Raw genomic sequence first — 18800 nt, forward strand, 5'->3', positions numbered from 1 at the left:
CGCTACCAACAAATTGTACATGTTACAGCCAAAGTAATAAATCTGGATAATATATCATCTAGCCATTGTTTATAATGTCTACTTAATTTAGATAAAGTGATAATTGACACAGAATTAATCACATTAATTAAACAAGTACGTAAAGATTATAATTTCATGTTAACTAACTAGTGTCTGGTAGCTGACCTTAATATAATTCGAAAAAAGCTAGTTAGCCCAGTACAGGTTCGTCACAATCACAATACTTAGTGGCTTGAAGTCCCCTCTTTGAGGTGTGGCTCGTGCCACTGTACGGGCGGCCCGGAGGACACGGTGAACCACACAGTCCAGGAATGCCCCGCCTGGGCACCGCCGTGTCCTCGTCGACACAATCGGCAGCGGCGACCACTCGTGTCCGGCCCTGGTTCAAGACATGGTCCTTTTTGCGAAGCAGAAAAGTTCACACCTCTCATCCCAGCTTCTGCCATAGACGTGGAAGACACCACAGGCGTCGGGTGTCGATGGACGACTCCCGGCCATCGCGGGCGTGGCTCTGTGGGCGGTGGCTCATCGTCCTTCCGTCTCCTATAGAGTCACGGGCCCGTCTCGGCAAACCCAGGTGGGTTTTAGTCACTAACAATCTGACACTCCCTCACGCTGCTAACCCACAGCGGAAGGAGTCATTTGATGATTTATCATTAAAAAGTCGGTAATAACTTCAGCTGTTTTTAAGAATTAGTCAGCAGTATGTTGGTTATACCATAATTATTACTTTGGCTAACTTTGACTAGCTACTCAAATCAAATTAAAACTCATTTATTCAAACTTGGCTGCAAAACAGCACTTTTCGAACGTCAAAAAAAAATTACATGAGACAGCCCCCAAAACGCCCACCCTTCACCACTTCCTATGCGTTTTTGCTGGGAAGAAGAAGTGGCGCAACAAACTCCCCAGCAACACATGTCTCTCTGCAGGTTAAAAGAACCTTTCAACAAAGTACAGTGAGTATCACTGTACTTTATTGTACCTGTACATTATTTTACTTCATTTTGCGATGTAGTCATTTTGACATTTTGAGATGTAGACTAAATGAAATGTAGTCAATTTGAAATGAAGACTTATTTCGCGACTTAGGCATAATGCGATTAACTGCCGTTTCCAACATTCTTTCTATTTGTTGTTCTGTTTACTAGACACAAGAATTTTACTTTAATTGTATGGGGCTAATATCAACATCTTATTGGGAACGGCCGTGAGTTTGGATGATTTGGACCTATTGCTCAATTGTTGCTAGGGCTTTCAAATACCGGATATTTCAATACCGGTATCAATACCGGTATTAAAAATTTCACTACCGTGATCACGTGATCACGGTATTGTCGGTTATGCAAATATTGCAATACTCCAGATATTAAAAGTCGTCGCTCCTTTATGCGTCTTCAAAGTGCCTTTGCAAGATTTTGGCTTAAGTCATTAGCTTGACCATAAACACAATCCTTTAGTTTCAAAAAGCGTCCAATCATAACCCCGACACTATGACTAAAAATGAGACTGACTTCATCATGACGAACAAGAAGCACATAGAAACGTCTCCGTGATCAATAGGTTTAATACCGGTAGCGATTACCGGCTTGTCCAAGGCTCTCTAAATATCAACTTCAAGGCCGAACGTTTCCGTCTGATGAAGGCCAAGCTCCGACCAACACTGCTCCAAACCATTTCAGGATCTGAAACGTTCCAGTCAAAGGACAATGCCAGGGTCTGGGCTCTAAGTTTGCCCAGCAGTGGAAGTAGTTCCAGCTGGTTCCATAGTGCACCCTGAACACGAAATCCAAATATTTTTGAAATCGGTCCCAGAGGTCCCGAAAAAAACCGGTTCAAATGTTCTCCATAGATAGTCACTTTATGAAGCCCAAGCCATTTGCCCAGAAGTGGGAATGGTTAGAATAGGTTTTTTACTTCACTGTTTGCACGAAGTCCAAATATTTTGGAAATCGGTCCCAGAGGTCCCGAGAAAAACCGGTTCTAATGTTAAACTTGAACAGTCACTTTCTAAAGCCCAAGCCATTTGCCCATTAGTGGGAATGGTTAGAATAGGTTCTTTACTTCACTGTTAATACGAAATCCAAATATTTTGGAAATCGGTCCCAGAGGTCCCGAGAAAAACCGATTCAAATGTTCTCCATAGATAGTCACTTTATAAAGCCCAAGCCATTTGCCCAGTAGTGGGAATGGCTAGAATAGGTTCTTTACTTCACTGTTATCACGAAATCCAAATATTTTGAAAATCGGTCCCAGAGGTCCCGAGAAAAACCGGTTCTAATGTTAAACTTGAACAGTCACTTTATAAAGCCCAAGCCATTTGCCCAGTAGTGGGAATGGTTAAAATAGGTTCTTTACTTCACTCTTAAGACGGAATCCAAATATTTTTGTAATCGGTCCCAGAGGTCCCGAGAAAAACCGGTTCTAATGTTAGCCAGCCATTGTTAGCAAGCCATTTTAAGTAGCCACAAACCTAACAACCTCTTTTCTTGAAATAACATTCAGATAGTTAGTGGTTTCACTGTTAACAGGATAAAAAAAAAAAAAAAAACAGATATAGACGTTTAAAGGTAACTGTTGTTTCTCTTGCTTTTCAGTCTCTATCTACCACAATCAGTCCTAAGTTCGTGTAGCGCCATGCAACTTATATCCGTAATGGCAATGGAAAAATCTTATCAAGACGAATAAAATAAGCTCGAACACGAGGTAGTAAATAGATGCCGTTGAGGGGTTCCCTCGTCTCGCTGACGTCTCCATCGTCAGGTCTGGTCTTAACCTCCACTGTTTTTTGGTGTCGGAGACATATACCCGAATGACAAGTTTTTATTCGATATGCGCTAACAATTTTTCCGAGAGTTCCCTATTGTTTTAAGGTTTCTATCACCAGACCCTGAACCGAATAACAAAGGAACCATTTGGAAAGTAAATCCTTTCAAACAATAAAATGATTGTTTAAATCGGTTGGTAAACGACGGAGTTATGCACGTACTTACGTAAAACGAATACAAACGAACTGAAAAACTCCTCCATTTATTGAAGTCGGTAAAAAAAAATCTCGTTCAATACCTCGTATTTTCGAATATTTGTCGATTAATATTATAATGCATTTCAATTAAGGTAATAAAAGTGGAAAAGTTAAGAGTTCGTAAGCATATTTTTCGTAATATTGAATAAGAGTCAAACCAGTTTTTCTCAGGACTCCTGGGATAGATTTCGAAATATTTCGGTCTGGGACCTATTATAAGCCTATGGAACAAAATACACTATGCAGTTACTGTGGGCAACTCTTGAGCCCAACTTCCATACAAAGAATAGCATTGTCCTTTGGAGAACTGATTTGCCGCCGTGGAAACCACAACAGACGTTAACCAGAACCACGAATATGTGGTTCGGATCCTCAGGGAGGAAGGTTCGAGATTATGTAACATGCAGCGTAAGGGCAAGAAATCAAAGCTTTCGGAAGAGACATTAGGGTTTATGAAGAAACGACGTGAAAACCCGCCTGTCACTTCGTCAGCTAAGGGGGCTCTAAACCAAGAGATCAACAAGCACGTACGACGCGACCTCCGGTGCTCCAATACTCTTGACATTGAAAGAGCAATTGGACTGAATCGGGGGTCAAAGGTGTTCGTACAATCTCTTGGAAGAAGCCACTTGACGAAGCTGACCACAACAAGTGGAGAAGTCATTTCTTCGGTGCCGGCAGTCCTTTCGGAAGTGGAAAACTTCTATGGCTGGTTATACGCATCGCATGCATCTCGACCTGATCCCGGAAATGAGGATTCTAGAGCCACATTAACACGCCATTTCACCGAAGACCTGCCAGAAGTCAGCAGTGGCGAAATCGAGATCGCTCTGAGACAGCTCAAAAATGGAAAAGCCCCTGGCGAGGATGGCATTACAACAGAGCTGTTAAAAGTAGGAGGTAAGCCCGCACTGGGGGAGCTCCAGAAGCTTTTTAACGCCGTCCTGTTTGAAGGGAGAACTCCAGAGACGTGGAGTAGGACTGTTGTCGTCCTGTTCTTCAACTTCAACTGTGTCTAGCATTTGTGGACTATGAGAAGGCCTTTGACTCGGTTGAAATCTACTCTGTTCTGGAGTCCCTGCAGTGTTGCCAAGTAGCTTGCCGATACATCCTAGTGATGAGATGTCTCTTTGCTACTGACTAACAAAACAATAACGTCGTTTGGCTCGCTCGACCGATTAAGAAACCAGTTGTTTAAGAAAGGTGGAGGTATGCTGGAGATAAAAGTTGGCGCTTAATACACAAGTGTGAAGTGTGAGAATAATATTACGAGTACATCTTACGAGTACGTAGTTATTTGTCTTATTTAATACAACTTCCTGCTACTTATTACAATAAACCACAATAATTAAAATTATAAAAAGATTGTAATACCGTAATCACGGTATTGGCTCGTCAATACCGGTATTGAAAAAAGACCAAAATATATCCGTGATCACGGTATTACGGGATCCCGTAATACCGGTATTGAAAGCCCTAATTGTTGCTATGTTTTCAACTTCTACCTTCAGTGCATAATTGGCAGCGTGCACTTCGACACCAGACAGGGGCACAGTTCACGTAAAACTAGATGTCGTCGAAGCCTCTCGCGCAATTTTCTGTGACGACAAAAACTTTTGGGGAGAACTATAGCAGAGACAGAGATCACGCCTATGGTTCTCGTACACAGGAAACAAATAAACATTAAATCTCAATTGATGTGAATGAGCAATAATGGAGCTACAATTCTATTAGCTCTACATACGGGCCGCCTAGCGAGCGCTAGCTAAATACATTCACCTTGGCGATATAGCGCAAAAGCGGAGCGCAGCTTCAAGTACGCAGATAACGCACATCTAATCAGCACATTATGACAAAGGATGACGCAAGACGGTCCACAGAGGCAGCTGCGATGCAGCTTAAGATTCAGCTAGCATGGCGACGCCAACACGAGTTATCGCCAAACCTAATCACTTTGTTTTAAAGGGAAAGTAAATAGCGACCGCTGCATTACTAGATGAATCTATACATATAATAAAACTGTAAAAAAACTGTGTCTGTACATTGAATATATTAAAAAAATAATAATTGGGTGGGGTTTAGAAACAGTAATGGAGCACAAATCCAAAAAAAAAATTCTGTCTGTTTGTCTGTATGTCTATTTGTTTGTACACGCTAATCTTCCGAACTACTGAACCGGATTTCAATGATTTTTTCTTTGTTGTATCAGTATTAAGCCTGGTCAACATATAGGCTATAATTTATCTTCGAAACTTGAAGACCTGATGCAGAACTCCAACAGACCAATAAAACTATAAGAGATACAAATATGGTGCCGTGGCAAAAATTGTTTCATTTGATGAGCATTTTAAGCTGAGATAATAAATTTTAAGATCTGGAGCACCTGATGTGGAACCCCAAGAGCCCAGCTTCTCTGTACCATATACAGGTATGACGTTTTAGCAAAAGTTGTTCAATTTGATAAGCACTTTCTATTGACTTATACAAATTGAAGATCTAAAACATCTGATGTGGAACTCCAGGGGCCCAGCTAGACTATAGCATATAGAGGTATGACGTTTTAGCAAAAGTTGTTCAATCTGATAAGCACTCTCTGTTGACTTATAAAAATTGAAGATGTAAAACACCTGATGTGGAACTCCAGGAGCCCTGCTAGACTATATGAAGCATATGAAGATATGACGTTTTAGCAAAAGTGGTTCAATCTGATAAGCACTCTCTATTGACGTATAAACATCGAAGATCTGGAACACCTGATGTGGAACTTCAAGAGCAATACTACACTTGAAATGTATAGAAATGAATGTTATGAAATAGGTATGGTGAATCAAAAAAAGTAATTAGTCCGTCTTTTAGATAACGCTAAAATAATGGACACGCATTTTTCTTTTCTCTCTCACACAAACAAATAATAACAAAGATACAACAACGCTTGAATTTCGTGTTAAGTCACTGCTTAGTACAAATTTTACATACCTAGACGTGGCGTCACGAGCCCCCACTCACTAAGGCGTCGTCCTAATTGGCAGCGATCGCACGATGGCGCGATGCGTTTTTCATCTCACGATCTCACTATCTCACTTGCGAGGTTCAAATAGGACACTCTGATGAAATCTGTATGTTTGAACTCATCGAACGACGAGAACGCATCGTGTCATCGTACAATCGCTGTCGATTAGGACGACGTCTTAGATGAAAAACGCATCGCGCCATCGCGCGATCGCTGCCAATTAGGACGACGCCTAACTTTGTTGCGTTATATCTCATTATTATTTTGTATGTCTCTTCCAGACCTCGGGACTACAGAGTTCCGAATTTTTGGGAGGCAAACGTGGGGCCGAAGCCAACACGCTGAAGTTCTTTTGAGACAACGTTTATGAAATGGTGACACAAAACCGACGATTATCCCTTTATACACTATGGAAATGAATCCAAGGACAATCCCCGGTGGACGTCGTTAAAAAAAAGACAATCCCCGGTTCTGTGCTAAACTATTGCTAACTATGGAGGAAAACTACTTGGGCTATTGTGATGGGATGTTAGTGGATGACAATTTATTAGGTACATGTAAAAACGGCAGGTGGAGACTCGCCACCTCACTTACTGGGCCCCCGGGAACCAGTCACTGAATAGCAACAAGAGGGCAACAGGGACATGAGCGGCTGAAGGGTGAGGATACCTCGGCGAACTTTAAACGCAGATTACGTGCTCCCTGTGCTTACCATGAGGCACCTACCCTCCGAGCAGGGCTACTAATCCTGCTCTAGCGACTCCACTCTGGACGGCCAAGCCAAGCCAGAGGCGTGAGACCTACCCCCGTCATGGTTCACTCCGACCGGCCGGAGATGGGGGACAGTATACACTCCCTGGAGAACTCAGTATATATAGCCCCGCGGGGTCGCTTCTCCCCGTCATCAGCCTCAGATGTCCTGCGGTGCCTATTTCTCATTATTATTGTCGTTATTATCTCAAGAGCCTTTGTCCCAATTATGTTAGGGTCGACTTCCAGTCACGATGCAACTGAGTACCAGTGTTTTACAAGGAGCGACTGCCTATCTGACCTCCACAACCCGGTTACCCGCTCAACCCAACACCCCTTGGTAAGACTTACTGGTTTCTGACTACCCATAACGACTGCCAAGAATGGAATGTTAAATGACAGTCGGAACCTACAGTTTAACATCCCCTCCAAATAACGGTCATTGGTATCCAAAATATACGTAGAAAGTACATACGAACTTAGAAAAGTTGCATTGGCAGCACTTGCCAGACCTGAAATCAAAGACGCACGCTCATACTTGAGAGATTGGTTCTCTACCCACTAAACCACCACGAATTCCACTAAACCACCACGAATTCCACTAAGTCACCACGACTTTGTCATCTATTTAATGTTTTTTTACATAATATTTTTGCCACACACAACTTAAATGCGGACTAATTAGAATCACTACTTTTATCCCTATGGTCACGTCTATTGCGACTATTCAGATCTTTGATTTTGCTGACCCCGTAGTCTAGTGTCATAAGGGACAGGATCCGCGTACGAAGTCGCGGGCAGAAGCTAGTATATAATACGTGTAACCTGTATCCCCTTTTGCAGGCATGTAGTAGGTAGATGCTTACTAAAAAATAATTACTTATCTATAAGGAACCAATAACAACGATCTCCAATGAACAGATTTTTGACACGTCGCAAGAACGTACTCAGTATATTTTGTGAAGCAGCAGTCAAACATAAGAGAAACTAGCAAACCACGCAAAATGAATGGTGTGTTGGCGCGGACACAATGCATTGTGTACATTTCGTCATGCTACAACTACAACGATGAGACATCACCCTCACGTTGAGCGCGACAACGCGACGCATGCACTACTTCAAAACGGTCCTCAACGTTAACAGTGGTAGTTCTAAGTTAATTGAATTAAGATTTTGTGACATATCACAATTGGTGCTTGCATCTTCAAACAAAGCATCCACACAAAAATATACCTGTTCTATGTTTTAACTGGTTTACTTCTGTCTAATAGACGAAGGCCAAGAGGCGGATTTGGGATATTCTGACACTAGGGATCTGTATCCATGCGTCAGTTTGACATCATCTAATTAGGATGAAGTGAGTGTAGAATGAAATCTACGACACCTATCACGAACTAGCGAAGCGACATGTGGTGGCACTTACGTACAGTGGAGAGCGAGCGAGCATGCGACTCACCTGAAACAGAAATATTTGCATTTGTTACTCGTATTCTAGTACCTAGTACATAATATGCAATTCATTACGCATACACGGTGTGAAATTAAACTTTATTTAATATTAGGTGACGTTAGGTGGGTCATCATCACGAATCATGAATATAAAATCTCTTCAGCTAATAGGGTTGTTTCCAATTTTCGGAAATCTATTTAGATAGCTTCTAAATAATTTTAAGATCACCCTCTCTTTCATTTTTCGTCTCAAATCTTTTTATTTTTTATGTATTACATGTTTTTCTATTTGTCTTAAAATATTGCTCAGAAAACGCTAGATCGCGTGACTGTGACGTCAACGTTCTCTGTTCATTCCTTTACATTTTAAAGCACATATAACGAGAAAAAACTAACATACCAACTAATGGATTTCTTAATTTTAATAATGTATTTTTATAAAATAGCTAGAAAAACTATAATATTTTATACATATAGATTATTTTTATACATTTGCACAAAAATAAAATACCTCAAATGTTTTGAGTTGTGTACGCGGAAAAATGAAATGGTGCAAAGAAACGTAAAGTTTGTGTTTATTTATATTGAGGTTATGTTTGTGTCCGCGTTCGAAAAGATTTGATGCTTTTTCAAAAAACTTAAATTAAATGAATGTCTACAAAGTTTGTGTTGTGCGAGACTGTGGAAATACGACCATTAGTGCTCTAAATAAACTGTTCATCCACGTACCGCTGAATAAAAATCTTGGTTATTGGCAAAGAATTGAGCGACCATAAAAGAGTCTACTCTTGGCAGATTGGAACTATCAGCTTTCATAAATCCTTTCTCCATAATTCTTTAGCAGTTGTATCACTTAAATGCAATTAACACACAGAACTTCACAGAAGCAAATAAACAAAACATTAATTCTGAGGTTATTTCGATATATCTGTCACTGTCAAATATAGAAAGGATGACGTCATCGGTCTCTTCTCGTCGTTTTTAATGGCGTGACGTCACAGGCTCAAAATTAAAATTTCATAAATTAATTAAAAAATATATGGTCAGTTATAAATAATATAATATAGCTTATCGTGTTTCTAGTTTTGTGAACTTTCGTTGCATTTATTTAATTTTAACTAAATGAATACTAGGAAACAACCCTATTCTCCTTTTTATGTATAAAGAGGAAATATTTGATTGTTTCTCAAGTACATTATGTGAATTATGTCTGTGTGAGTTTGATGCAAGCAGAAGCATAAATCACCGGAGTATAGCTATCACGAAAACCCGGTGCAATTGTGCAATGTGTCTTTTTTTCTCCTTATCTAGTCTTTTTTTCTTTGAATAAAAGCTTCTTTTTACATCCGATTTTATTGTTTCATAGTAGGAAAAAACAAAAGTACTCATTTTCCAAATAGTGGACAAAGAATACGTGCACAGACGATTCATCATTTATGTATGCGTGTCCAAAAAGACTAAATTAAGGTAAAAAAAATCTTTAAAAACTTTTATTTAAATGCGCTAAAAAGAAAAAAAAAACTTTTACTGTAACTTTAAAGTAAAAGCCAAAGTAAGGTCATAAAGTAAAAGTAACGGTCATATTCGTTTTTTCAAGGCTTAAATAACAGCAAAACAGCTAATAGTTAAAATCGTGAAAAAACAAATTTGACCGTTACTTTTACTTTATGACATTGCTTTTGATGAAGAAACTGGCTCTTTATTGAAGCAAGTTGTATTTTTATTTTATTTGTATCAGACATTTGAGGTCCATTTAACTTATTATGACATTGCATTACACACATATTTTATCGAGTGAAGGCATTTTGCATTTCGCACCTCGATCTCTCGCGCCGCTCGTGCTGGCAATCTAGGACCAAAACAAAAGCGACTCAATTCAACCAGCTTTATAGGCAATTACTCTAGCCAGCCCGAGCCCCCGGCACTTGTAAGGCGATGCTTCAAGAGACCAGTTTTATACCTACCCCGTTTTTCCAAAAAATATAATAAATTATGTTATTATCATAGCATAAAAAAGTCGTGGTGGCCTAGTGGGCAAAGAACCAACCTCTGACAACCAAACCACTGCAACTTTTCTAAGTTTGTATGAACTTTCCAAGTATATCTTAGACACCAATGACTGTGTTTCGGATGGCACGTTAAACTGTAGGTCCTGGCTGTCATTGAACATCCTTGGCAGTCGTTACGGGTAGTCAGAAGCCAGTAAGTCTGACACCAGTCTAACCAAGGGGTATCGGGTTGCTCGGGTAACTGGGTTGACGAGGTCAGATAGCAGAAACCAGAAGCGACTTTCTTGTAAAGCACTGGTACTCAGCTGAATTCGGTTAGACTGGAAGCCGAGCCCAAAATAGTTGGGAAAAAGGCTCGGAGGATGAATTATCATAACCCAAAACAACCTGCGCAAAATTCAAATATAGATATGATAGATTATCGAACAGAGGGGTAATACATAAATATTTCAATAGTTATGGTCTACAAAATTAGTTTTGTTACGATTGAGGAGATAAGAAAACCGAAATAGGAGCTATTGGCTATACCAAAAAGCGCGTATCAGAAGTATTTCAAGGATTGGAAAAAACATTAACAAATACATGATTAGTATTTTAGCTGTTCATAAGTTATTGGCGACGAAACATATTTGATAGTTTAAGGCTGCGATCGATGTGTTGATGTAGCGAGGCAGGAGTGCGGCGGCGCACTGTGGGATGGATTTCAGGTTTCATAGACATCCGATTAGTAACCTCGAAAGTGATGACTTTTATGCCTGAATATCTTTCGGAAGACCACATACATACTTTAAAATTGTATCATTATAGTATAGACTCATAAACGGCTCATTGATAAATTTTTATTCAAAAATTTGTATGAAGCTGAACGAATAAAAGGACATATCTCCGGTCTCGCACGATTGGCCCTAATTATTTTTCAGGGAGTCAATCTATGAATTATTTGAATTGTTTTGATATATTGCATTATAAGGCCAGAGGTGCGAAACATTTTTTTTTTTTGCAATTGAATACATTCAACTGAACAAAATGGAGAATATTGCGATCGTTACTAACTTAGATTTATTTGTGATATTAAAAGTGCGAATAAAATAACAGACTACCAATTTTTGTTCGAAACAGTGTTATCACGACTGGACTGCAATTTATCTGAAGAAGCTCGTGTGACATTTCGGGAATTTTGCCGAAAATTTGCTAGAGCTGTCAACAAACGTTGGCAATCAGTAAGTCGGAAAGCGGACATATTCCTAGAGAAACATGAAAGTTGGCTGCAAACGAATATTGACTGGCCTAGCTGCATACTAAGCCAAGTGGAAAGTACATCAATAGCTTCGGTTTATGAAGCAGAGCCATCTACATCAACATCTTCTGTTGGAACCATGACCAAAAGGAAACATCCTCGGAAAGCTTTTGACGATTTGGGAACGAAGCAAAAGAAAAGAAGAAGTGGCGACTTGGATGGTGAATGTAGTGAAATGGTTTTTGCAGCTGTATCAAAATTAAAAGCGGATGGAAAGGAAAACATGGCTTCTGTTATTGAACACATGCTGAAAAATCCAGAGTCAATTGGTAAATTTCAAGACGTCATGGTGAAACAACCATTCACCAAGAAAATATTTGGGTCATTCTAAGTTAAGAAGTACTTTCGACGGCAACAACAAAAAAATACATTTTTTTTCAATAAACTTTACAAATAACCTATTTATCACTTAAAACTAAATGTTTCCTATGTGGTCACTCAAATTTATTGCAGAAATGTACGTAATTAAGTCACAATAAGCTCTAATATATGAAAAATGTCTCTCCCCTGGTCTGTCCCCCAACCGACTTTATTTGTAAATCAGTAATTATGAATGTATTAAAATTCAATAATTATTATAAACTCTTTAATTTTATAGGGACAGTAAACTTAGTAATAGTATCTTACAAGTAAAAGTGCTTTTATTTCAATTCTTTAAAAAAATATGAACACCGAAATTTGTCCACCGAGTTTCGTGTCTCGTCCCCTGGTCTTTTGTTTTCGTTCAAAAATCAGTTTTGCTCTCCTAGTCTGTAGAAGTTGTGACCTTGAATGCATAGTGTGTAACGTGAAGTTAGCAGCAAACGGCGCATAAGCAACTGCGCCGCCTTTATTGTCGGCCATTTCGTTCACGCTACTCGCTGGGTGCAGAAGAGTTATGTGAATGCAGTCTTTCCTCTGGTAAGTTTTACATTGCAATTTTTTGTTAAAATACTAACATATACTTCAATATTTACTATGAATAGTGTGTACATTGTTATGTTTGTGTGTGAATGACGTGCGCGAAATACTTTTACGGCTATTTTAGATTTCTATCGAAAATGTATCTCCCCTGGCGTATTTCCCCTGGCTCTTTTGATGGCAGGGGAGATACTTAATGTCCAGGTGAGATACATTTTTACGCGTTTCCATTAATACTTCTAGTTTTCTCTAATCCTTTACTTGGCGTTATGCTTATTTTAGCTTTACAATACAATTTATTTACAGAAAAATGGCTTGAAAATAAGAGGATAGCAAACGATTACGATATCAAAGAATTAAAAATGACCCGGATAAGTATTTCATCGTTGTACTTGTTTTTTTTTGTAGCGTTGGACTGCACAGATTTAAGTGGATCTATTTCTTCCGCTTGTTTTTTTATTTTCAGGTTTCTTGCTTTTCTTGCTCGAGTGGACTTTTGCTGCACGATCTCCCGCGAAGCAGCTGGCCTACTGCCAGACTGCCACCGTGGGATCTGGAGGCGAGAGTCTTCTTGCGCCTGTACTACTGGCGCGAGGAGGCTCAGGAGGGCCGGGAGGGAACTCCGTTGCCGCGGCAAGTTGTCGAGCAGCGGGCGGAGCTCCGGCGCGATCTCATGGTGGCCTGGAGGGAACGACTGTCGCAACCCAGTGCAGGGCACGCCACCATAGTGGCGGTAAGTCCTCTCTTTGAGGAGTGGCTCGGGAGGAGTCACGGCGCCCTCACGTACCGCATGACGCAGGTCCTCACTGGACACGGTTGTTTCGAGAGGTACCTGCATCGAATCGGTCGTGAGGAGGCACCTGGGTGTCACCACTGTGCGGACAACCCCGAGGACACGGTGGACCATACAGTCCAGGAGTGCCCTGCGTGGGAAGGGCACCGCCGGGTCCTCTTCGAGGCTTTAGGCGGCGGCGACCTCTCGCGTCCGGCCCTGGTTCAGGCCATGGTCCGGGGCGAGAGGGAATGGGATGCCGTCGCCTCCTTCTCGAGCATGACTGTTTCGCACCTCTCATCCCGGCCGCCGCGCTGGAGCAGGTAGACACCACGGGCGCCGGGTGTCGCGAGACGACTCCCGGCCACCGTAGGCGTAGGTCTGTGAGCGGTGAGTTCGGGTGGCTCATCGCTCATGTCTATTTTTAGACAACAGACCCGTGTCGGCGGCGCGCGTTGTTCCACGCGCTCCTCAAAGAGATGTCAGCATCCCCAGCGGGGCCCAGTAGGGCCAAGGCCTGCCAGGGCTGCGGGTTGTTCAAAAGAGATACCGCGGCCCTGGCACATAAAAGGCCTGCGACTTTTGATGCTTTTTGACGTCGTTAAAAAAAAAGTTGAATTTTTGCTGTGCTGCCTGCGTTCGCCTGTTTATATTTTGAGGAGGCGGTGGGCCTTCATTATCTGAACATGGTGGTGTTACAAAAGCATTACTTATATCTTGGAGTGCTAAACGTCTTCTACGAATTTTTGCTTTTTCTCTCCATATTTCAAGTTACTGTTATTCAAAAGAGAATTTTTTGTTTTTGTTTCTTTTTATTATTGTTTTTCATGTTTTGTACCTAGCACATAAGACTGCTAAGAAATGAAAAGTCTGATTACAAATAATTCATAATTAAAATAAATAAAGATGATTCTTAAAATTAACCTTGTTATATTTTTTATCTCTTCCCTGTTCATGAAGTATCTTCCCCTGTACACCTTGTCTCTCCCCTGTATTGTGTATTTCCCCTGGTCACTTATAAAACGAGATAAACCCAAAAAATTGACTGGCCCCTTTGTAAACGTTTTCAACGTAGCCGTTTACATTTAAAAATGTATACTTAAGTAAAAATATATAAAAAAAAACTCGTGCCGCCATTTCATACAACGAATTACCTCTTAACTTAGAATGACCCATTTACACCTCAGAAGGCTCTAGGTTTATTGCTATCTCTGAAGCTGTCAAAATAGCAATACATGACATTGAGAGAGACAGCTATACGAGAAGGCATTCGCAATTTATACCCTTCGTATTACCAAGTGCAAAAAGAGAAGAAATAGTGTTACCCACCAGAGAACTCTATCACAATTACTGATTCTTCGGCTAAAATTACTCTGCAAAGTCTACTTGACATTACAGCCAAAAGAGTATTAAAATCTTTTCCTGATAACATACAAGGAAAAGAAATGATTCTGGTATCGAAATGGGGTTGTGACGGTGCATCGAGCCAAAGTAGATATAAGCAAAAGTTGGATTCTGCAGACGATGATTCCAGCATTTTTATGACATCCTTAGTGCCTTTAAAAATAATGTGTGAAGACAAAACAGTTTGGGAAAACCAAAAACCTTGTTCACCAGCTTTTTGTCGTCCTGTGCAGTTTCAATTTGTAAAAGAAAGTGAGGCTGGAGGAAAAGCAAATTTCAGATCTTCGACCAACCGAATATGAAACTAACAAAGTAACCCATGACCTCATGATGACAACCTACCTTACCTCTACCTTGAATACTCCCATTAATCCCTGTTTATGCATTGGTTCAACTGCGTCCTGTGACCATCTTAACAACTTTATGTCTCTCCTAAGTGCTTCTCAACACAACTTTACATTTAACTGTAAAGAAAAAATATTGGACCTGTTAATTTCAAATGCTTCCTGTAGTGTGCTACTAGAATCACCTCCTCTACTTCCTGCTGACATCTATCACCCCCCATTCGTTTGTAATATAAACATTCACATTAAAGATCCTCCCCTTAACAGGCATCCGCTGAAAAAATACAATTTCTATAAAGCAGACTATGAAAACATAAACGATGTGATACAGAAAACTGAGTGGCATAAACTTCTTGCACATCAGAAATCTGAAGAAGCTCTATCATTGTTCTATAATAAACTGGACGAGATTATCAGCTCTCATACTCCCCTTGCACGTCCTAGATCTTCCAATTAACCAGTCTGGTTCTCACGACCTTTGATAAATATATTTAAAAAGAAACAAAAAGCCTGGATCAAATGGAAAAAGTACGGAAACATATCGGATTATGAAACATTCTCTGCACATAGAACCAGTTTTAAGGATATGTGCAGTGAATGCTTCTCTAAGTACATAAGTTCGGTAGAAGATAGCCTAAAAAGAAATATCAAACACTTCTGGACATACGTATCAAACAAAAAAGACAGACCTAGCATCCCAGCAAAAGTATATTACAAAGACACCAAAGCCACTGAAACTGAAGATATCTGCAATGTATTTTCGAATTTCTTCCACTCTGTTTGCGAACCCGCGTCACCACTCTTATCACAATGGCAACCACCCGCAGAAACTTCATCAGCCTGCGATATAATTTCCACCCTATATTTTAATGAAGAAAAGATTCTAAAAGAATTAAGATCACTGGACCCTGCTAAAGGCCCAGGACCGGATGGCATACCGCCTTATTTTTTGCGTCGCACTGCTGATCAAATCTGCATACCCTTAACAATAATTTATAACAAGTGCATAACAGAGGGAGTGTTTCCAAAAAGTTGGAAACATGCAAACATCACACCTGTGCACAAGGGTGGCTCGAAGGGTAATGTGGAGAATTACCGTCCAATCTCACTGCTATCCACTTTGTCAAAGGTCTTTGAAAAACTTGTCCACAATGAATTGTACCCGGTTTTACATAATATCATTATACCGCAGCAACACGGCTTCGTTAAACAGCGATCTACCACTACGAACCTCCTGTCTTTCTCCAGTTTTTTATTTGATAGCTTTGACAACGGACTGCAAGTAGACGCCGTATACACAGACTTTTGCAAGGCATTTGACAAAGTGGATCACGAACTGCTGCTTAATAAAATATTTTTTAATGGGATTCGAGGCAATTTATTGCGGTGGTTTGCCTCCTATGTTTTGAATCGCTGTCAAAGAGTAGTAATCAATGGACATGCTTCAAGGGTCATCGAGGTCACGTCAGGCGTCCCACAAGGCTCTATCCTTGGGCCATTATTATTTAACATTTTCGTTAACGATATTGGTCAATGTTTCCATCATACAAAGTTTCTAATGTACGCTGACGATCTGAAGGTCTATAATTCCATCCAAAGTGTTGACGATTCTACTTTATTCCAACAAGACCTGGACAGACTGACAGATTACTGCCTTAGAAACAAACTTAAGCTAAGCTTACCCAAATGCAACTTCCTCACATTTACTAAAAATAAACACATAATTAAGTACTCTTACAACCTTTGTCATGAGCCTCTATCTCAACTGAAATCAGTCCGCGACCTTGGTGTTATACTCGACACCAAACTATGCCTAGACTTACACATCAATAAAATAGTCAGCAAAGCTTTTCAACTTTTCGGATTTGTCATGCGGTCTACTCTTGACTTCAAAAAAACCACATCGTATTTATGTTTGTACAAAGCCCTTGTTCGTTCGCAACTAGAGTATGCAGTTTCGGTATGGAATCCATTCTACATAAAATACGCTGAGATGGTAGAGAATGTCCAGTACAAATTTTTGCGTGCAATGCATTATAGATGTCATAAAGCTTACCTGCCGTATCCTACTTTACTAAGCAAATACAAACTCCTTCCCCTTAGCTCTCGAAGAAAGTACCTTGAGGCAACTGTCTTGTTTAATATAGTCAGAAATAAATTTAACTGTACAAACCTAAATAATATGATCTGTTATGCTGTACCAAGAACCATTCACAGGCGACAGGTGCGCCCAGGCACTCTTTTTGCGCTGAACACCTGTCGCACTAATTCGGGCCTGCGCTCACCTATCCGCCGTATGGTTGACACTTATAACGTCACCTTTATAAACATTGATATTTTCAATTGTAGCATAAATAAGTTCAAAAGCCTCCTTCATAGTTCCCTACTTAAAACCCAAACCTCCTCTTAAACTCCTCTTTCCTTTTTATGAATATATTTTGCTAAAAGTCATGTTTACACTACTATACTGTCCCTATTTGTTATTTGTTACGCGTACTGCTATTAATGTTCCTAGCGATTAGAATTTCTGTTCTAAATTTTTATGTTTACCTGTGGATAGCGTTGTGGGTTACATTATGACCTCAACAAGCCATTGTTATATTATTTGTAAGTTTATATAATGTAACTGTTTGCTATTCCTTAAAAGAAAAAATAAAATAAAAAAAATAAAATAAAATGTTTGATGCCAAGATTTGCACTTATCTTTCAGAGGCTAAGTCCAATTCTGCATGCTACATTTGTTTAGCGAAACCGACCGAGATGAACAACTTGGAACTTGTAGAAAAAAGAGTGACATCACCGGAAATGTTGAAGTTTATACTATCCTCGCTGCATGCACGCATAAATGTGATGGGATGCCTTTTAAATATATCATACAGACTTGATATCAAAAAATCGTCTGTAAGAGGAAAAGAAGGACAAAATGTAAGAGATGCGAAAAAGAAGATAGTTCAAGATCGTTTTAAAAATGAACTCGGCTTACTGATTGATGTAGTGAAGCAAGGCCATGGTACGACCAATGACGGTAACACAGCGAGAAAATTCTTTGAAGATCCAGTGAAAACTGCCGATATAACAGGACTCGATGCGGAACTGATTCACAGGTTTGCTGTTATTTTGCAAGCGATAACTTCCGGTGAGGATGTGGATACCGTAAAATTCAAAGATTACGCATACAAAACTGCTGAAAGGTACGTGTCCTTGTATAATTGGTACTACATGTCTGCAACCGTGCACAAACTGCTACTTCATGGAGCTGACATCATTACTTGTAATGCGATCGTACCAATTGGAAACCTCTCTGAAGAGGCTTCGGAAGCCCGCAACAAGGATTTCCGAAGATTCAGGGAACACAACTCCCGTAAGAAAAGTATAGTGAGTTCCAATGAAGACATTTTAAATTTTCTTCTTCTTTCTTCGGATCCACTTATTTCATCGATAAGACCCACTGTTGATGCGAAGAAAAAGAAAACTTTCTTTAGTGAAACCCTTGATTTACTTAAGCTTCAACAACCTGAGTTTGAATTCACAGACATTTCTCATTTAGACTCTGACTCTGATTCGGACTCTGAATGATCGTGATGATTTGGAGTGTGATTGTTATTATGACATTAATTTTAGTTTCATAAATACTTGTCTTTTTATTTTTTTTTAAGATTTAAGATTGTCATTTCATAATATTGTTTCCAAATTAATTATGACTTATCATTGATTATGTTATTTTTATATATCGTGTTTATTATTTTAAATAATCGAATATTTCTTGATTGAGGAATAGTTTACAAATGGTTATGTTATGTATGTATGTAAAATCAAGTT

The 18800-nt window shown here is 39.8% G+C and overlaps 1 long non-coding RNA gene across 1 annotated transcript in view; it reads right to left on the reverse strand.

The window, feature by feature from the left end:
• Nucleotides 1-18800, reverse strand: part of LOC124629479 — a 40354-nt gene that overhangs the window by 9938 nt on the left and 11616 nt on the right. The window contains exon 2 of the long non-coding RNA XR_006984297.1: nt 8230-8262. This is a non-coding gene — a long non-coding RNA (uncharacterized LOC124629479). The remainder of the gene's footprint in view (nt 1-8229; nt 8263-18800) is intronic.

This window comes from Helicoverpa zea, chromosome 4, assembly GCF_022581195.2.
Source record: "Helicoverpa zea isolate HzStark_Cry1AcR chromosome 4, ilHelZeax1.1, whole genome shotgun sequence".
Classification (NCBI taxonomy): Eukaryota; Metazoa; Arthropoda; class Insecta; order Lepidoptera; family Noctuidae; genus Helicoverpa; species Helicoverpa zea.